General features: G+C 37.0%; 1 non-coding gene across 1 annotated transcript; it reads left to right on the top strand.

The window, feature by feature from the left end:
• Window positions 1-22,435: 22,435 nt before the first annotated feature.
• On the top strand, window positions 22,436-22,579 carry LOC132649659 (small nucleolar RNA SNORA48). Its single transcript, XR_009588138.1, has one exon. It is a non-coding gene; the product is annotated as a small nucleolar RNA SNORA48 (small nucleolar RNA).
• The last annotated feature ends 554 nt before the right edge of the window (window positions 22,580-23,133 follow it).

The following is a 23,133-nucleotide window of genomic DNA, read 5'->3' as shown; positions in this document are numbered from 1 at the left end:
ATTCAAGACAATGTAAAAAGACAAAATCTAAAAATAATAGGAATAGAGGAAAAAGAAGATTCCCTTCTCCAAGGCCCAGAAAATATTTTCAACAAAATCATTGAAGAAAATTTCCCCAACTTAAAGGAGAGGCTAATAAGAATATAAAAAGCCTGACCATGCAGGCCTTTACAGCCATTGAAGCAGGACAGTCTCCCCAAGCATGGTTGGCTACCATAAAAAGCTAAAATGTTAAGCTCAGGATGCGAGGCTAAGCACTGCACTCAGGGTCAGCCGCTTTGGACCCAGAGAAGAGCATGTCTGATTGCATGTGGGTTGATGCCCCAGGTCGCGCCTCTGAGAAAAAGGTATCAGACGGGTCTGATGCTCTTTGGGTGGATGACACCTAAATGAACATCAGTACAAAGTCCCAATTTATTTCTAATATCAGAGATCAGACCTCTACTCTTGCCTGATGCGTCTAAAACAAAAAGGGGGAACTGTAGAGAGCTGCGGAATGCTATGCCTTAAAGATGGAGCTGGTTTCCGCCTTCCACCTTCCCGATGGTGAGTGCTCTCTGTCACGAACAACTCCACATTTGGCTAAGGCTGAGGATCTGGCTTGCTTCCATGTATGTGGACCTATCTGCATTGCCCACAAGGCACGCTGGGGTTGGCTACCCAGAGGCTATTTAAGCTATGGGCTGGCTTTCCCCAGGGTCAGATGATTGTTCAAAGTTCCTGAATAAACTGCATTGAAAAAAAAAAGCCTACAGAACACCCAATAAATTAGACCAGAAAAGAAAATTCTTCCACCACATAATAATCAAAACAGTAAGTACACAGAACAAAGAAAAAATAATAAAAGCTGCAAGGGAAAAAGGGCAAGTAGCATATAAAGGCAAACCCAATAGAATCACACCTAAATTTTCAACAGAGACTATGAAAGCCAGAAGGGCCTGAACAGATATCATGCAGATCCTAAGAGAATACAGATGTCAGCCCAGGCTACTATACTCATCAAAACTCTCAGTCCTCATAGACGGAGAAAACAAGATATTCAATGACAAAAACAAATTTCAACAATATCTACACAAATCCAGTGATACAGAAGACACTAGAAGTGAAAATACAACCCAATAAAACTAGCTACTTACAAGAAAATACATGAAATAATTAACCTCACTACAGTAAAACAAAAAGGAACCAAGCACACAACCTTATGACAGCAGCCAACATCAAAATCAAAGAATCTAACAGCCACTGGTCATTAATCTCTCTCAATATCAATGGACTCAACTTTCCAATAAAAATTCACAGACTAACAGAATGGATGCATAAACAAAACCCAGCAATCTGTTGCATACAAGAAATACACCTAAGTCACAAAGATAGACATTACCTGAGGATAAAGAGTTGGAAGACAGCTTACCAAGCAAATGGACCCAAGAAGCAAGCAGGAGTAGCCATTCTAATATCTGATAAAATAGACTTTCAACCAAAATTAATAAAAAGAGATGGGGAAGGACACTTCATACTCATCAAGGGAAAATTCCACCAGGAAGACACCACAACCCTGAACATCTATGCCCCAAATACAAGGGCATCCACATTTGTGAAAGAAACATTGATAAAACTTAAACCACATATAGATCCCCACACATTAATAGTGGGAGACTTCAACATCCCACTCTCAACAAAGTACAGGTAAACAAAACAGAAATTAAACAAAGAAACTATGTCTGTAACAGAGGTGATGAATCAAATGGACCTAGGAGACATTTACAGAACCTTACACCCAAACACAAAAGAATTTAACTTCTTCTCAGCACCTCATGGAACCTTCTCAAAAACAGACCAAAAGTTGGTAACAAAGCGAGCCTCAACAGATACAAGAAGATTGAAATAATCCCTTGTATCCTGTCTGATCACCATGGAATAAAACTGGACCTCACTAAAAACAGAAATAGCAAAAAGCCTACACACACATGGAAACTGAACAACTTGCTACTAAATGACAGCTGGGTCAGGGAAGAAATAAATAAAGAAATTAAAGTTTTCCTAGACCTCAATGAAAATAAACACACAACATACCCAAACTTGTGGGACACAATGAAGGCAGTACTAAGAGGAAAGTTCATAGCACTAAGTGCCTTCAAGAAGAAATTTGAGACAGCTCATTCAAGCAACTTAATGGCTCACTTAAAAACCCTAGAAAAAGAGGAAGCAGACACACCAAAAAGGAGTAGACAGCTGGAAATAATCAAACTCAAAGCTAGAAACAAATAAAACAATTCAAATAATCAATGAAACCAAGAGCTGGTTCTTTGAGAAAATCAACAAGATAGACAAACCCTTAGTCAAGCCAACTAAAAGGCAGAGAGACACAATCCAAATCAACAAAATCAGAAATGAAAAGGGGGACATAACTACAGACACTAAGGAAATCCAAACATTAGGACGTACTTCAAAAGTCTATATGCCACAAAATTTGAAAATCTAAATGAAATGGACAATTTTCTTGATCGATTCCACTTACCAAAGCTGAATCAGGAACTAGGGAAACCAATTAAATAGTCCTATATACCCCAAGGAAATAGAAGTGGTCATGGAAAGACTCCCATCCAAAACAAGCACGGAACCAGATGGTTTCAGCACAGAATTCTACCAGACCTTCAAAGAAGAGCTAACTCCAATTCTCTTCAAACTATTCCACAAAATAAAAACATTAGGAACATTATCAAACTCATTCTATGAAGCCTCAGTCACCTTGGTATCTAAACCTCACAAAGACTCAACAAAGAAAGAGAATTTCAGGCCAATCTCCCTTATGAACATTGATGCAAAAATACACAACAAAATACTTGCAAACCAAATACAAGAATACATCAAAGATGTCATCCACTATGACCAAGTAGTCTTCATCCCAGGTATGCAGGGGTGGTTCAATATACAGAAATCCATCAATGTGATCCACTATATTAACAAACTGAAAGAAAAAAAAAACACATGATAATCTCCCTAGATGCTGAAAAGGCATTTGGCAAAATCCAACATACATTCATTCTTAAAGTATCAGAGGTATAAGAGATACAAGGCACATATCTAAACATAATAAAGGAAATATATAGCAAACCTACAGTCAACATCAAACTGAATGGTGAATAACTTAAAGCAATCCCACTGAAATCAGGGACAAGACAAGGCTGCCAACTCTCTTCATATCTCTTCAACATAGTTCTGGAAGTCCTTGCTAGAGCAGTAAGACAGTTGAAGGAGATCAAGGGGATACAAATTGTAAAGGAAGAAGTCAAATTATCACTATTTGCAGATGATATGATAGTATACGTGAGTGACCCCAAAAACTCTACCAGGGAACTCCTACAGCTGATAAACACCTTCAGCAAAGTGGCTGGATACAAAATTAACTCAAAAAAATCAGTAGCACTCTTGTATACAAAAGACGAAAGGGCTGAGAAAGAAATTAGTGAAACGACACCCTTCACAATAGCCACAAATGACATTAAGTACCTTGGTGTAACCCTAACCAAGGAAGTCAAAGACTTTTATGAAAAAAATTTCAAATCTCTGAAGAAAAAATTAGAAGAAGATATCAGAAGATGGAAAGACCTTCCATGCTCATGGCTTGGCAGAATTAACATAGCAAAAATGGTCATTTTACCAAAAGTAATCTACAGATTCAAATGACCAACACAATTCTTTACAGACCTGGAAAAAAAATTCTCAACTTCTTATGGAATAACAAGAAACCCAGAATTGCTAAAACAATCCTCTACAAGAAAAAATTTTCAGGAGGCATCTCCATCCCTGATCTTAAGCTGTATTATAGAGCAACAGTTAGAAAAACTGCATGGTACTGGCATAGAAACATAATGGAGGATCAATGGAACAGAACAGAAGACCCAGAAATAAACTGATGCACTTATGGACACCTGAGCTTTGACAAAGATGCCAAAACCATACAATGGAGAAAAGTTAGCATCTCCAACAAATGGTGCTTTTCTAACTGGATATCTACATGTAGAAAAATGAAAATAGATCCATTCTTATCACCCTGCACAAAACTGAAGTCCAAGTGGATCAAAGACCTCAACATAAAACCAGACACATTAAATAGGTTAGAAAAAAAGTGGGGAATACCCTTAAACTCATTGGCACAGGAGACAACTTCCTGAACAGAACAGCACAGGCTCTAAGATCAACAATCAATAAAAGGGACCTCATGAAACTGAAAAGCTTCTGTAAAGCAAAGGACACCATCATCAAAACAAAACGACTGCCTACAGATAGGGAAAGAATCTTCACCAACTGTTTTTCTGACAGAGAGCTAATATCCAGTATATATAAACAACTAAAGAAGCTGAAAAGCAGCAAACCAGAGAACTCTCTGTAGAGGAATATCGAATGGCAGAGAAACACTTAAAGAAATACTCAATGTCATTAGCCATCAGAGAAATGAAAATCAAAATGACCCTGAGATTTCATCTTACACCCATCAGAATGACCAAGATGAACACCTCAAGTGACAATAGATGCTGGAGAGGTTGTGGAGAAAGGGGAACCCTCCTCCAATGCTGGTGGGAACACAAACTCATATAGCCACTCTGGAAATCAATCTGGTACTTTCTCAGACAACAAGGAATAGCACTTCCTCAAGATCCAGGCATATATCCAAAGGGTCTCAAGTACGCAATAAGCACATTTGTTCAACCATGTTTGTAGCAGCTTTATTTATAATAGCCAGAAGCTGGAAACAGCCCAGATACCCCTCAATTGAAGAATGGATTCAGAAATTGTGGTACATCTACACAATGGAGTAATACTCTGCAATGAAAAATAAGGAAATCATGAAATTTGCAGGTAAATGATGGGACCTGGAAAGGATCATCCTGAGTGAGCTGTCCCAGAAGCAGAAAGACACACATGGTATATACTCACTCATATAGACATATAACATCGGATAAACCTACTAAAATCTGTACATCTAAAGAAACTAATCAAGAGAGAGGAGCCTGACAAAAATGTTCAATCCCCTTCCTGAAAGGCAAAGAGGATGGACATCAGAAGAAGAAGAAAACAGGAAACAACCTAGCAACCTGCCACAGAGGGCCTCTGAAAGGCTCTACCCTGTAGACTATCAAAGCAGATGCTGAAACTTATGGCCAACTGCTGGGCAACGTGCAGGGAATCTTATGTAACAAGTGGGAAATAGTAAGATCTGGAGAGGACAGGAACCCCACAAGGAGAGAAACAGAACCAGAAAATTTGAACACAGGGGTCTCCCCAGAGACTCATACTCCAACCAAGTACCAAGCATGGAGACAACCGAGAAACCCCGCACAGATGTAGCCCATGGCAGCTTAGTGTACAATGGATTCCATAGTAATGGGAAGAGGGACTGCCTCTGACAAAATCAGATTGGCCTGCTCTTTGATCACCTCCCCCTGAGAGGAGAGCAGCTTTACCAGGCCACAGAAGATGACAATGCAGCTACTCCTGACGTGATCTGATAGACTAAGATCAGAAGGAAGGAGAGGAGTACCTACCCTATAAGTGAACTTGGGGAGGGGCATGCATGAAGAAGGAGGAGGAAGGACGGTACAGGGAGGGGAGGAGTTAGGACCTTATGGGGGATACAAAGTGAATAAACTGTAATTAATAAAATAAAATTTAATTATAAAAAAAGAATGACAAATAAAAAAATATGTATAATGAAATAAAAGCTATGGATAAATGATTACCACACAATACAATAAATATTTAAATTGCAAAAACAAAAATATTCATTGAAATTAGTTTTTCATATCAATAAATTCATTTTCCAAATTTACTATTTTATTTTTTAATTACTTTAAATTATAATGAATGCAAATCAACATATGTGACTAATATATATTTAAGTCACTATACACCATTTTGTTCAGTTGTAGTAAGCAGAAATACATAGAAGTTATTTTATTTAAATATATATGCATAAGCATCAGAATAAATATTTTGAATTGACCAGCAGGCTTGAATATCAAATGACTAAAAAGAATATTTCCAGTTGTTGATGTCAGTTATAAAAAAATTAACACATTTTTAATGCCTTTGTTCTATCATGCTTTTTTAATAGACTGTTAACTCTTAATAATAGTAAATAATATAGCCCCTTCTGATGAGAACTGATAGTCTAAGATCAGAAAGAAGAAGAGGAAGACTTCCCCTATCAGTGGACTTGGGGAGGGGCATGCATGCAGAAAGGGGAGGAAGGATGGGATTGGGAGGGGAGAAGGGAGGGGCTTATGGGGGGATACAAAATGAGCAAAGTGTAATTAATAAAAAATAAAATAAATAAAAATAAAAATAAATAAAAGATTTGGTTCATTTCTGGTAAAAGAAATAGTAAATAAATCTTTAATACAAAGGCAATTTTTATGTCAAAGTTTCACAGTCACTTAGGAAATCTGTTACATGTAAACCACATATTAGCTTTCTTTAAGAACCCCCAACATGTGAAATAATTTAGCAAAAACATATCCACTAAGGCCAAATACTTCTCACTATTATCGCTGTGCTCTTCTTAGAGTATTTAGAATACAGCAATAACTGCAAGTGAATAAGAATGTGAATTAAGATACTTGAACATTCAGAGATGGAAAGGAATGAATTATTTAGAGAAGAGAAACAAGGATAACAACCTCTGTTTTAAGTGAATGCACAAGCTTCTGCATATACCCAGGTTGGTGACATAAGAGGAATGGTAAGGCTTAACATGTAAAACTGCAACATATTTGAAAGTAACTATGAAAATATATTGTTCTAACTATATTAAATATTGTTCAAGTCCTAAGAATTTGATGTTAATTTCCCAAATAAATGTACTAATCATTTTGAGAAAAAAAGAAGGGAATTCATTTGTCTTGGAAAAAAGTGGTTTGATGCAACTGGGATATTCATAGTGCTGAAGTGGAAATTATTTTAGACTTACAGCATTGTGTTTCAGTTTGCTCAAAATATGAATACTATTTTTAATTTACTTGATTTAAATGAAATAAGATCACTATGTGATGCTGTAATTCAGTCATCATGTAGTAATGCAGGGGGAAAGCAAAGCACTCTAAAACATTTTCACGTATGTAATTTGTATAAAACATAAGGCTTTGATCATAGGAATATGCATGAGTGTGGCAGCAGTAACATCAGGCTCTTTGTCTTCTTGCTGTCAACAGGAATGCCTTGAAGCATAGAAGATTGCCTGGTTGTTGGTTTTTGGTTTTGTTTTATTTTTTATTTTATTTTTATTTTTTGAGTCAAGAAAGTAAAGATTTCTACTCTGAAAGAATCAATTTTTATATGGCTTACAAGCATAAGTTTAACATTGTGCTTCCTTACTCCAAACTCAATCACTAGCATTCTGGAAAGATTGTCATCATATGACTGATAGCATATGGCTCTGCCCTCAGAGTTACTGGAATTGAACAGTCACCTTCCCTGTCAGTCCAAAATTTAAATAGAAAGAACAGACTGCAGCATTGCGTCTATTTTCAGAAGTTTGAACAGTCCAAGTGGTTCAACTTCCTCACAGTCCCCACTTCATATCACCTACTGCATAAGTTAGATGTAAATGTTCCATCTGTCCTTAGAAATTTGGACTCTTCAATGTTACTTATACATCTTCACGAGCTCCCTAAGGTTTCAAAACCTTGGCTTATTTGCAGCAATTATTAGAACTTAGTGAACTATTCATCGTTTCTTAAAGTTCTTCAATGCTTCATTGTGCTTGTAGTATTTACACTTTTACATTAACTTCCTTTTATCAACTAGGAACTCAGAGTGAGGTATTTTATTAAAATAAAAAGTATTAAGACATATAATATGAAAACAGCAGTTGCTTCAGAGTTCAAGAGATAAATAAATCACAGCCTTTGATTTTGAAGCACAGAAAAAACATAAGAATATATAATTAGAGTTCCACTGCATTGGCAGACATATGTATGGGCTTATAGGGCCTTCCAAACACTGGACACCACTGAGATGACAGATCTCCTTCACTCTCATTTGCCCCTGCAGGCCCACATCTAAGAGTAAAGAGCAGGGGGAACCTGCTTACGATTATACCTGCTAGCATGTGATTGCACCTTCAAGTGAGTGGATGCAGAATTCCAGATCCAGAGTCCCTCTACACTGCTAGTGAGACATCAGATTCCTCCACCCACATTGCCATTGTGGGCAACATAGGGATTCTTGGGACAGTGTTCTCAACATGCTCTGTGGGCCTACAAGTGGAGTCCAGGCAAAAAATTACTGGAGCCCAGATAGGTCTGAATACCAGGAGGACAGTACAAAAAGCTTGTAGGCCACTGAGGTAGTCAAGACACTTGAGCATGTGCATTGCATCTGATAATAGCACCAAAACCAGCACCCGCACCCCCTCCTGTGCTTAAGCTCCACATTCCAGGCATCTACATGTGCCCTGTCTTTTAAGGCACACTTCCACTTACATGCCCATGCTTGCTTGATTCAACTTGCACACCTGCTCCTGAGAACTTCCTCCCTCAGCTACAGCTTAAACAACAACAGCCACTCTCAAACCTGTGGGTCTCTCTCATATTCCTGAAGAGTTCTCCAGACATCAGAGAAAGACCCAGTCTGAAGGACAGATTCCAGGAGGTCAGCATAAGAACAAATCCAACAGAAATCACCAGCAACCTCAAAGATCAACGGGCATGCTATTTCATAAGAAACACATAAAAATAATCACAATTCTAGGCTCATCCAGATGTCAAAGGCACATAAAGGAAAAAAACAAATAAATATCTCAAAGAAATACAGGCAACTACAGCCAAACAAGCAGAGGCACAATTAGTGGCATGAAGAGAGAAAACAAGCAAAAAAATAGAGGCCATCATGGAAAGCCAAAATCAAACAGATGAAGTAAATGGTGCAAGGCATGAAAAAAGAATTAGAATCAATAAAGAAAACACAAACTAAGAAAACCCTGGAGCTGGAGAACTTAGAGAAAAATCAGGAAACACAAAAATAAACAACACCAATAGAATATAAGAGATGGAAGAGAGAATCTCAGGCGCTAAAGTTACAACTGCAGAAATTGATACATCTCTCACAGAAAAAGTAAAATCAGAAAAGTTCCAAACAGGAAAGATCCAAGAAATCAAGGAAGCCATGAAAAGATGAAAACTATATAAAAATAGTAATGGATGAAAATGAGGATTCCAGGCTCCAAAATCCAGAAAATATTATCAAGAAAATCATAGAAGAAAATTTTCCCAACTTAAAGAAATAGATGTCCATAAACATACAAGAGGCCTACAGAACACCAAATAGACTAGACCAGAAAAGAAACTCTTCATGTCACATCACCAACAAAACACTAAACCTACAGAACAAAGAAAAAAAATATTAAGAGCAGCAAGGAAAAAGGCCAAGTAACACAAAAAGGTAGACCTATCAGAATCACACCAGATTTCTCAACAGAAAGTATGAAAGCCAGAAGGGCCTGGGCAGATGTCATGCAGACACAAAGGAAAGACAGAGGCCAATCCAGATACCATACCCAACAAAGCTTTCAACTGACATAGATAGAGAAAACAAAATATTTCACGACAAAACTAAACTTAAACATTATATACACAGCAACCCAGCCCTACAGAAGATATTAGAAGGAAAACCCCAATCCAACGAACAAAACTATACCCAGGAAAATGCAGTATATAGATAACTTCACAACAAAAAAATAAAATAAAATAAAACCAGCATGGAAACACAGTAACATCACCAACTCCACAATAAAAGGAACTAACATTCATTTGTCACTATAATCTATCAACATCAATGGACTCAACTCTCCAATAAAAAGACACAGAAACAGGATCCAACATTCTGCTGCATCCAAAAAACACACCAAGCTCTGCAACAATCATAAACACTACCTCAGAGTAAAGGCCTGAAAAAATATTGTTCAAGGAAATGGACTCAGAAAACAAGCTGGAGTAGCTATCCTAATATCTAATAAAATAGACTTTTAACCAAAATTAATCAAAACAGATGAGGAGGGGTACTTCATTCTTACCAAAGTAAAATTCCACCAAGAGGACATCACAATCCTGAGTATCTATGCCCCCCAAATACAAAACCACCTACATTTGTAAATGGAACATTATTAAAGCTTAAATCACACATTGATCCCAATACCTTAATAGTGGGAGGGATCAACACTTCACTCTCAGCAAGGGACAGATCTTCTAGACAGCAGCTAAACAGGGAAATAATGACACGTACAGAAGTCACAATTCAAAGAAATATACAACAGAACTTTTCACCCAAATTCAAAAGAATATACCTTCTTTTCAGCACCTCCTGGAACCTTCTCAGAAACTGACCATATAATCAGGCACAAAGCAAGCCTCAACTAATACAAGAAGACTGAAATAATCCCTTGTACTTGTACCCTATCAGACAACCATGGCCTAAAACTAGACCTCAACAACAACAGAAACAACAAAAAAGCCTACATGCACATGGAAACTAAACAACTCTCTATTCAATGTCAGTTTGGTTTGGAAAGGAATGAAAAAAGAAATTAGAAACTTCCTAAAATTTAAAGAAAATGAAGGCATAACTTACCCAAACGTATGGGACACAATGAAAGCAGGGCTAAGAGGAAAGTTCATAGCGCTAAGTGCCTCCAAAAAGAAGTTGGAGACATCTCATAAAAGCAAATTAAGGACACACCAAAAAGCACTAGGGGAGGGTGGGAGGAAGGCAGAAACACCCAAGAGGAGTGGATGATTAGAAATATTCAAACTCAGAGCTGAAATCAATGAATTATAAACAAAGAAAACAATTCAAAGAATCAATGAGACTAAAAACTGGTTCTTTGAGGAAATCAACAAGACAAACCCTTAGCCAAACTAACTAAAAGGCAAAGAGAATCTGTACAAATGAGCAAAATCAGAAATGAAAAGGGGGAAATAAAAACAGACACTGAGGAAGTTCAAAGAATCATTAAATCTTACTACAAAAGCCTATACACCACAAAATTTGAAAATCTAAATGAAATGGACAATTTTCTTGATAGATTCCATTTACCAAAATTAAAGATCAGATAAATAGACTGAATAGCCCTATATCACCAAAGAAAATAGAAGCAGTCATCAAAAGCCTCCCTTCCAATAAAAGGCCAGGGCCATAAAATTTCAATGCAGAAATCTACCAGACCTTCAAAGAAGTGATAACTCCAACTCTCTTCAAACTATTCCACAAAATAGAAACATAAGGAACATTACCAAACTCATTCAGGGAAGCCACAGTACCTTGATACCTAAACCACACAAAAACCCAACAAAAAAAGAGAACTTCAGACCTATCTCTCTTATGAACACTGATTCAAAAATACTCAATAAAATACTTGCAAACCAAATCCAAGAACACATAAAAAATATCATCCACCATGACCAAGTAGGCTTTATCTCCAGCATGCAGGGGTTGTTCAATATATGGAAATCCATCAGTGTAATCCACCATATAAACAGACTGAAGGAGGAAAACCACATGATCATCTCTTAAGATGCAGAATAAATATTTGACAAAATTCAACACCCATTCATATTTAAAGTCTTGGAGAGATCAGGGATACAAGGCACATACCTAAACATAATAAATACAATATATAAGAAGCCTATAGCCAACATCAAACTAATAGGAGAGAAACTTAAATAAATCCCACTGAAATCAGGGACAAAGCAAGGCAAAGCTGCCCACTCTCTCCATATCTTCAACATAGTACTTGAAGTCCTAGCTAGAGCAATAAGACAACTAAAGGAGATCAAGTGGGTACAAATTAGAAAGGAAGAACTCAAAGTATCACTATTTGAGATGATATGATAGTATACATGAGTGACCCCCAAAATTCAACCAGAGAACTCTTTCAGCTGATAAACACCTTCAGCAAATTGGCTGGATAAAAAATTAACTCAAAAAAAAAAATCATTAGCCCTTCTGTATACGAAAGACAAAAGGGCTGAGAAAGATATTAGGCAAACTACACTATTCTTAGTGTGACTCTAACAAAGTAAATGAAATACTTGTTTGAAAAAATTTCAAGTCTCTGAAGAAGGAAATTGAAGAAGATGTCAGAAGACAGAAATATCTCCCATGCTCATGGGTTGGTAAGATTAACATAGTGAATATGGCCATCCTGCCAAAATGAATCTACAGATTCAATGCAATTCCTAGCAAAATACCAACAAATTATTTGCAGACCTTGAACGAACAATGCTCAATTTCATTTGAAAAAATAAAAAAACCAAGAATTGCTAAAACAATCCTGTTCAACAACAGATCATCTGGAGGTATCTCTGTCCCTGATCTCTAGCTGTACTATAGAGCAAAAGTAATAAAACTGGGTGGTACTGGCACAAAACAGAATGGTGGAACAATGGAATCAAATAGAAGACCCAGAAATAAATCCACACACCTATGTATACTTGATTTTTGTCGAAGAAGCCAAAACCATACAATGGAAAAATAACAGTATCTTCAACAAATGGTGCTGATCTAACTGGATGTCTACATGTAGAAAAATGCAAATAGATCCATATTTATCACTCTGCACAAACTAAAGTCAAGTGGATCAAAGACCTCAACATAAAACCAGACACACTAAACCTCTTAGAAGAGAAAGTGGGGAAGAGCCTTGAACTTATTGGCACAGGAGACAACTCTCTAAACAGAATACCAACAGAACAGGCTCTAAGATTAACAATCAGTATATGTGACCTCACGAAATTGAGAAAGTTCTGTAAAGCAAAGGTCACTGTTATCAGAATAAAATAACAGCCTACAGATAGGGAAAGGATCTTCACCAACCCTATATCTGACAGAGGGCTTATATCCACTATTTATAAAGAACTCAAAAGATAAACAGCAAAAAATCAAGGAACCCAATTTAATAATGGGGTACAGAGGTAAATAGAGAATTCTCACTAGAGGACTATCAAATGGCTAAAAAACACTTAAAGAAATACCCAACATCAGTAGTCATCAGGGAAATGTAAATCAAAGCGACCCTGAGATTTCACCTTACACCTATCAGAATGCCTAATATCAAAAACTCAAGTGACAACACATGCTGGATAGGATATGGAAAAAGGGGAATCCTTCTCCATTGGTAGTTGGAATGTAAACTTGTACAACCACTTTGGAAATCAATCTGGTGCTTTCTCAGACAATTAGGAATAGTGCTTCCTCAAGATACAACTATACCACTCCTAGGCATATTTCCAAAACATGCAAAAGTATACAACAAGGACATTTGCTCAGCCATATTTGTAGCAGTTTTATTTGTAATAGCCTGAAGCTGGAAACAACCCCAGGTGTCCCACCATGGAGAAATGGATACAAAAATTGTAGTACATTTACACAATGTAATACTACTCAGTAATTAAAAACAAGGAAATCGTCAAATTTGCAGGCAAATGGTGGGGTCTAGAAAAGATCATCCTGAGTGAGTTATGCCAGAAGCAGAATGACACACATGATATAAACTCACTTATAAGTGGATTTTTGACATATAATATAGAATAAATATATACCTAAAGAAGCTAAGTAAGGAGGAGGACCCTGGGTAAGCTGATCAATCCTCATATAGAAAGGCAAAGGGCAACCCAGATCCCCCTCAACTGAAGAACGGATACAGAAATTGTGGTACATCTACACAATGGAATATTACTCAGCAATAAAAAACAAGGAAATCATGAAATTTGCAGGTAAACGGTGGGAAATATCATCCTGAGTGAGATATCTCAGAAGCAGAAAGACACACACAGTATATACTCACTCATATAGACATACAATATAAGATAAAGCTACTAAAATCTGTACACCTAAAGAAACTAATCAAGATGGAGGACTCTGGCTAAAATGCTCAATCCCCATCCCAAAACACAAAGAACATGGACATCAGAAGAAGAAGAAAACAGGCAAAAAGTTAGGAGCCTGCCACATATGACCTCTGAAAGAGGCAGACTATCAAAGTAGATGCTGAGAATTATGGCCAACTGTTGGGCAGAGTGCAGGGAATCTTATGAAAGAAGTAGGAAATAGTAAGATCTGGAGAGGACAGGAGTTCCACAAGGAGAGAAACAGAACCAAAAACTCTGAGCACAACGGTCTTTCCTGAGACTCATATTCCAACCAAGTACCATGCATGGAGATAACCTAGAACTCCTGCACAGATGTAGCCCATGGAAGTTCAGTGTCCAAGTGGATTCCATAGTAATGCGAACAGGGACTGCCTCTAAAATGAACTGATTGACCTGCTCTTTGATCACCTCACCCTGATGGGGGAGCAGCCTTACCAGGCCACAGAGGAAGACAATGTAGCTACTCCTGCTGAGATCTGATAGACTAGGATCAGAAGGAAGGAGAGGAAGACCTCCTCTATCAGTGGACTTAGGGAGGGGAATGGGTGGAGAAAGGGAAGGGAAGGTGGGATTGGGAGAGGAGGAGAGAGAGGTTTATACAAAGTGAATAAAGTATAATTAATAAAAATGAAAATAAAAAATACTAAAAAAAATCAGAAGAGATAGAAAACAGGCAACAGGACAGAATCCTACCAGACAGGGCCATTGAAAACTTTACCCAGCAAGGTATCAAAAAAGATGCTGAGGCTCATAGCCAAACTTTGGGCAGAGTGCAGGGAATCTTATGAAAGACAGGGGAAATAGAAAGATATGCAGAGGACTGTAGCTCCACAAGGAGAGCAACAAATCAAAAAATCTGGGCCCAAGTGTCTTACTGAGACTGATACTCCAATCAAGGATCATTCATGGAGGTAATGATACAGCCCATGGCAACTCAGTGTCCAAGTGGGTTCCCTAGTAAGGCAAACAGGGACTGTCTCTGACATGAGTCATGATCTCAGTGGCTGGCTCTTTGATCACCTTCCCCTGAGGGGGTGGGGGCAGCCTTACCCACCTTACTAAGTAAGCAGCCTTACTTCTATTAGACCTGATAGACTAGGGTCTGATGAAAAGGGTGGAGGACCTCTACTATCAGTGGACAAGGGTAGGTGCATGGGAGGAGTAGAGGGAGGGAGGGTGGAATTAGGAGGGAATGAGGGAGGTAGATACAGGTGGGATACTAAGTGAATAAACTGTAATAAATAAATTAATAAATAAACAAATGAAAAATAGAAAATAAAATAATTGTGCAACAGTGTTACTTGGGCTACTGTTTTCTGCCCTTTCTGTACAAAACAATTAGCATTAACTTTATACTTTCCTAATAAAAATTACATTTTCAAACTGAAATCTCTACAGTCCCAAAATGATTTTAATATATCTGACCAAATTAAAAATTAAGTCGTTGATTTATTCTGAGGTAATAACTTTTTGTACACAGTCTTTTATAAATGATGGGCAACTATAAGGGCAAATTGCTGAAATAATAAGAACGTTTCATCAAATATTAACTATAAGAAGACTAAAGTTAGCTTAATTCTACAACATACAGTAACTTTAAGATAATTATTATTGGTGCTTATTAATAAGACAAAATAGTGTATTTCATAGATTCTAAATGGAACACATGAAAATTAAAAATGATAAAATTTAAATAAATGTTATAAGTTGTTCAGTGCTAAAATTTTTTCTTCAGACTTCACAAAATGATAAGGTCTTGCTCAGGCAATACTGACTGCTGTGAAACTTAAATGTTGCTTTTACATCTTTCCAGAAGAAAAATGTAAGGATATATATTTAGAATGCGTCAGCAATTATACTGTTTTCAGAAAGTGGTGGTATTAGGTACTCTTCTAAGATCCTCCTCACTGGCCATTTGTAGTTGGCTAGGTTTTCGATATCAGGCACAACAGGGATCCTGTTTATTGTGCCTTAAATCCAATTAAACAGCTGTTATCTACCTCCCAGATATGAATGTCACTGTTGAACATTTAGGGATGTCTTAAAGACATCCTGAAATACTCTGGTTCCTGAATCTATAGCTTGATGGGTCTATTGATTGTTCCCATTCCAGGTAGGTTAACTATTAACTCCCAGAGCTCTGGAAACCATTCTTCATGGAACAGGCCTTCAGATCATATCCAGCAATTCTCCAGGGCCTATATCTGACGGTATGGCTTCTTCAGCAGAGCACTTATTTCAATTTATGGGAAGCAAACAAGCATATCTGCTATAGCCTGTATTGTTTTGGGGAGTCCTTAACACTTTCTTTTTTTTATGTTTTATTTTTTTGTGTTAATTACAGTTTCTTCACTTTGTATCCCAGCTATAGACTCCTCTCTCACTCCTTCCGAATCCCACCCTTCCTCCCTCATCTCCTCCCATGCCCCTCTCCAAGTCCACTGATTTGGGAGGTCCTTTTCCCCTTCCATTTGACCCTACCCTATCAGGTCTCATCTGGACTCACTTCTTTGTCTTCCTCTTTACTGACAAGGCTTATTTCCCCTCAGGGGGAGGTAATCAAAGAGCCAGCCACTGAGTTCCTGTCAGAGACAGTCTTTGTTCCCATTATTAGGGAACTCACTTGGAGACTGAGCTGCTATAGGCTACATCTGTGCAAGGGTTCTAGGTTATCTCCATGCATGGTCCATGGTCAGAATATCAGTCACAGAAAATACCCCTGGGACCAGATGTTTTGATTCTGTTGCTCTCCTTGTAGAGCTCCTGCCCCCTCCAGGTCTTTCTATCTCCCCCTTCTTTCATAAGATTCCCTGCATCAGGACTATTTCTAACAGGAACTCATTGACTGGCTCTTTGGCCTCCCCACCTTCCAAGGGAGGAGCAGTCCTGTTAGGCCACAGAGGAGGGCTTTGCAGCCAGTCCTGAAGATACCTGATAAAATAGGATCAGATGAATGGGGAGGAGGTCCCCCCCATCAGTGGACTTGGAAAGGGGCACAGTGGAGATGAGGGAGGGAGGGAGGGGCTGGGAGGGAATGAGGGATCGGGACACGGCTGGGATACAGAGTTAATAAAATGTAACTGATAAGAAAAAATAAAATTAAAAAAAAAAATTCCCTGCACTCTGATCAAAGTTACACTTCAAAGCAAGTTTCTCATGCCTTGTACAGAGGGTTTTGTTAAAAGATCTACGGCTCATGTAGGAGCACTGTCACTTGAACTAACATTTATATATGTGTGTGTGTGTGTGTGTGTGTGTAGGGCACACATGAACTCTTGAGTGCAGACAATCTCTTCTATATACATATGTATGTAAATATAAAATGATTCTCCATGAATTTTCAATTTTTTCATTTTACTTTTTTATACCCTCTCCTTTACTTTCCTCCATCTCCCTTTCCAATTAAAGCCATTTCAATTTTTCTCATTTACTCTATTACCTGTATATTACTATTATCTTCTCTACACCCCCAATCCACTAATAAGCCCTTTAGCATCCCCTGATGTCTGTGGTTATTCTAGGTCCTATATTCACATACAAAGATATAGAGCTAGGAAGAACTAAGGAGCAAGTTCACTTAATGTTTTTCTTTCTGGATCTAGTTACCTTACTCAACATGAACTTTTTAAGTATTATCCATTTACCTACAAATTAAATAATTTCATTGTTCTCTACAGCCAAATAGTTTCCATTGTGTATATGTGCCACATTTTTATTATACATTCATCAGCTGAAGTACATTTAGGCTGTTTCCATTTCCTGACTATTACGCTAATGAACATGGCTGAGAAGGTATCGATGGAGCTGGTAGTTTGAGCTCTCACTCTTCATCAAAGCTGCTTCTTTTTGCATCAGAGAGAGGCTAATACAAAAAGGCAAAAGTAACTGCTGATAGAGAGAAAGTTAGTATTCTTCATGGATGAATACTTAGTTGGTATTCTAATGTTAAGTAGTCAGCACTAAAACATCTAATTATAAGCAACAAATTTCTGTAATTATTCACACATATATATAATATGTTTATATATTTAAATATATATTTATTTATAATTTGAAAGGGAATGGATAGGAAGCATGTGAGGTTAGGGAAAAGAATGGTGTAAATATATTTAAATTAAGTTAGTTTTAAATTTGAAAAAAAAATGTTGGTAATGAGAAAGGCTTTTCTTTGAGTTAAAGACCTTTCAGTATCTTTCTGCAGCCAAGGAGACAGATGTGAAACTCACTGAAATAAAAAATCAGTGATGTTCTTATTTTCTCTGTCTTACATAGGAAATCACAACGTTCACTTGCAATTTGACAGCAAATTTGGACTGTCCAAATCCAATACTAAGGGAGAAAATTAAGACATACAATTATTACTTTTTTTTTTTTTTGGCAGTGTTGTTAACTGAAGTCAGTACCTCTCTCACACTAGATAAATGGGCTACTCCTGAATTCCCATACCAGGTCACACTAGTGTTCTCATGATTTGTTTATTCATTTCTGAAGTGCCTCATATACAATAAAATCAGAAGGTGCCAATCATACTACCAGAGTTGTTGTCCTGAATTAATTCATCATTAATATTTTCAACTCTTTAACTAATTACTCATTAAATTTATGTTTTTTTTTTTCTAAAGCACATAAGTCAATGCTGCTGAATACAATTACAGGGCATATCTACTAACTTATCAAAATCAAGAAAATATACTGGAGATCTACCTGATCTTGCATATGTATATATATTTGCATATATATGTGTGTGTGTGTGTGTGTGTATGCATATATATGTAGAAAATAGGGCAAAACAAAAATTATTTTGTAGATATAAAAATATTAATTTTTTAATATATCTGATTCTAAGATTCTTTTTAATACTGCTATACTGCTGCTTTATTCATACTTTCCTGGGATATATGCATGACTCAAGTTTTACTTTAACACAGTAGAAAAATAGAAGCTGAAGATGTAACTCAAGAGCACAGAGCTTGCATAATAGCCTCAGGGTCACAAGTCTGATCTCTAGAACTAAACAGGAAAGAAGAGAAAATTAAAGAAAAACTGGTTTGCTATTGTCTTTAGCCTGGAGTAACTTAAACTTAATACCATCTAGTGTTACAAAGCTAAGCTCACCTTTCGCCTGGGAATTTTCACATTTCTAAAATAATATTTTAAATTCCAACATAGCAAGAATTTTCTACGTAGAAAATATTTCCAGTATTTGCTTTTTCATTTTAAGGCTATTTTCATCAATTTCTGAAAATTTTGTATTTTAGATTGAGGATTTTGTGGGGCACTGTAACCCACTAATTCTTACTGAAACCTGTCAAAAAATATAGTGGTGTTTTATATGTTGGGTAATGTTAGGAAGAAGACTTATAAAGTAAAATCCTGTCCTGAATCAGCACTCTTCTCCTGCGTTGAAGAGATACATCATGCCTCTACCCCACAGACTAGAGCATTCTACAAGACCTGTGGTTTAGTGAAAATTAATGATATACATAGTCTATAATTGAGCATAACTTATTTTAGCTACTCAGTCTAACGTATGTATGTGCATGTCTATATTTGCTCATTGGCTGGTAATTCCAAAGCAGATTTTTGCTATCTTTCTACCATTTGCCTCTTTGTTATTTTAAGCCAAGCTCTTAAATAGACAGGCAATTCTTTAAATACCAAAGTGAAGTTGCCAAAGAGTTTAGTGTAAAAATGAGTTCATATATAGTACATGACAGTCTTTAAAAAATTAAACTGGAGCAAAAAGAATAAAAGTGTACATGGAGTACATTGAACATGGCAATCATAAATTAAAGCTCAGTGTTCAGATTCCAGACACACAGAACTGCTGCTCCACAAAATCTGAGGCTGCAATATTCTTATTGGTACTCGTAGAAACTTGGCCTCTAAATCAACAGAGTATTTTATGTTTCTGTGAGACCAAGAAATCTATTTTTAAACTTGACTTAAAATCTCATGAGCTTTTGTGGTAGTAATATTGTAACATATGTATTAGTATTTGAAATTTGATGACAATATTATAGTCAAAAGCACATAGTATCAAATTATAAGAAAAGCAGGTGAGTTGTTTCACTTTATGAACAATTATGTTTTTAATTAAGAATGATTCATTCTAAGTCCACTGACTGGGGAAGACCTCCTCCCCTTTCATCTGACCCTGTTTTATCAGGTATCTTCAGGAGTGGCTGCAAAGTCCTCTTCTGTGGCCTAGCAGGACTGCCCCTCCCTTGGGGGTGGGGAGGTCAAAAGGCCTGCCATTGAGTTACTGTCAGAAATAGTCCCTGTTCCCCTTACTAGGGTAACCTACTTGGTTACTGAGCTACCACGGGCTACATCCAAGCAGAGGTTCTAGGCTATATCCATACATGGTCCTTGATGGAGTTTCAGTCTCAGAAAAAACCCATGTGCCGAGATATATTTGGTCCTTGTGGAGCTCCTATCCTCTCCACATCATATTAACTCCCCTTCTTTCATATGATTCCATGCACTCTGCCGAAGGTTTGGTTATGAGTCTGAATATCTGTTTTGATACATTGCTAGGTAGAGTCTTTCAGAGGCCCTCTCTGGTAGGCTCCTGTCCTGTTACTTGTTTTTGCCTACGTTCAATGCACATCCCATTTGTCTTTCTAAGTGAGGATTGATCATCTTACACCAGGTCTTCTTTCTTGTTTATCTTCTTTAGATGTATAGATTTCACTATGTTTATCATATCTTATAGGTCTACATAAGTGAGTGTATACCATGTGTGTCTTTCTCCTTCTGAGATACCTCACTCAGAATAATCTTTTCTAGATACCACTACTTGCCTGCAAATTTCATGATTTCCTTGTTTTTGATTGCTGAGTAGTATTCCATTGTGTAAAAATAGGAGATGAGGAAAGAAGGGTGGGATTGGGAGGGAATGAGGGAGCAGGATACAGTGGGGATACAGAGTTAATAAAATGTAACTAATAATAAAAATAAAAGAAAAAGAATGATTTATTCATTACTAAAATGATCAAAGATTTTCATTAATTTTACAAGTAAGAGAACAAAGGCATAAGAAACAGAATTTTCTTTATCACTTATTCATATTTTTGAAAAATAAATAATTGTGACAGAGTTATGAATGATTTCCAGGTGTTCTTTCAACATTGGACATATAAATCTCAGAAGATTTTTTTATTTGTTTGTTTGTTTTTTAGGAATTTCACTGTAAGGCTAGAAAATAAGTGGAGAATATACATATATTGCCTCTTGAAATTAGAATCTCTTGTGTGTTTCACTTAAGAAAGAACATTGTACACTTTCAAATTTATAGCTGTTTACAGGTCATTGCCTAAGACATTAACAGTAATCTATATATGCTTGCTACTTAAAACACTTTTCTGGATGTTGCTTACAAATGTGTGTACAGCAGTAAGAGATATACAGCAGAGTAGTGTACAGCAAACAAGTTGACTCTAACTACTATCAAGTTTAAAAGAATTCAACTGTTCTAAAATCAATTCTACCAACATTCTGGTAATGATTCTTTGAAAGCATCATCCCTTCTCATTACTCAATGAACCACAAATTAAATAAACATAATAATATATTAGAAATTACAAAAACAATCAAGAAAGAAAATTAGAATATTCAGTATCATATGCCTCAAACTGTATTTATAAAGAATAAATACAGTTTATTTATTTATTATTTATTTATTTATTATTGTGTCTTGGGATCACTATTTCTAATAGACTCTGACACTTTCTCACCTAAAGACCTAAAGGTTTACAATTCTGGTTGTAATATAGAATATGTAGTAGCAAAAATTGATTTGGAAGACTAAGCATGAGAGGACAACCAAGGACAGACTTCATAAAATATATTCCTGCAAAGAGAAAGTCTATGAAAAAAATCTATGTAAATGTGTATCACATGAAGTGAAATGATATATGACCTGTGAATATGTTGTGCTGACTTAACAACCAAATTAAAGCAATTTTTCAGTCTAATAAAATGCAAGCCAATTACCAGAATATGTGTTCTGTTCCCATGTATGTCAATTAGTGAAAATCTAAGTAACAACTGCACAATTGTAATAATCAACCATCATGTAGATAGGAAGAGAGACAGAAAGATAGACGATAGATAAACTAACAACTGAAATAGCAGAAAAATTTTGGAACCCATGTTTAATTGCTAAAAGAAATATTCTGTCCCTGGATCAATGGATAATTTTCTATCTCTTCCAATGTAATATATTTGAAGTTACCAAGAAATAAACAAAATGAAGCAAAGACTTAGTTCCAATTTCAAATATCATAATTGCCACAGCCACTAAATATCTTATATGAATTAGCCTCCATCGATTTGGAATATTGACCTTGAATCACATACGAAGAACTTATGCATGACAAACAATTGCAGTTCTTATTGAAATGAGTAAAATCCCGATTAGCTCAAACTGAATAATTCCAATGAAATAAAAATATTAAAGCACTAAAAGAGGTACGAAAACTTAGGGCATTAAAAACACAATGCAAACCCCCTGGCAATAAGCAAAGAGACATCTTGTTGGTGGTAGTATTCTTATACCAGTCAGGGGAAGAGCAGATGGTAGCCCTTTGTTCATCCCTGCTTAATGCCTGGCTTGGTGGCCAAAGCTGTCTTAAGCCTAGGACTTGTAAAAATAAAATTAAATCATTGCAAATCCTGGCTGAACAGTGCTGAAGAAAACAGAGACCTGTGACCCCCATGACACCCACACACCTGCCCTCCAGTGTAAGTTAAGCCATAGACATTCCACTGCACGCCATGCAGACTATACTGGATAGAGGATGTCACCTGGTGGCCATCCAACTGTGTGGCCAACCTGTTTTGGGAGCCACCACAATGTGCAAGTACACAGATGGACAGATGGAACAGAAAGAGAAGTGGAATATCCTGAGCATTATGAAGACAGGTGAAACGGGAGAATCAAGTGTGAAGAGTAGTGGCCACAGGGGCCACGTGGATATCCAATGGCTGGGCATAGCTGGCCTAGCTTCTTACTGGATGTGGAGCTCTGGAGAGCTGTCCCCATCTCTCACTATTGGCAGCACTTGAGGGATCTGGCCCTGAACCCCACATGGATAGGACATCAGAGCTGACCCTGATGGTGGAGCACAGGTGAGCTACATGGGAAAGCTGGCCCAGACACTCCTCTGCCCTGAAGTGACATGAGCGAAGAGTTGGAAGGGTT

The sequence above is a fragment of the Meriones unguiculatus genome, chromosome 20, assembly GCF_030254825.1.
Source record: "Meriones unguiculatus strain TT.TT164.6M chromosome 20, Bangor_MerUng_6.1, whole genome shotgun sequence".
NCBI lineage: Eukaryota > Metazoa > Chordata > Mammalia > Rodentia > Muridae > Meriones > Meriones unguiculatus.
The sequence above is the reverse complement of the archived record's forward strand: the minus strand, read 5'-3'. Positions and strand labels throughout refer to the sequence as shown.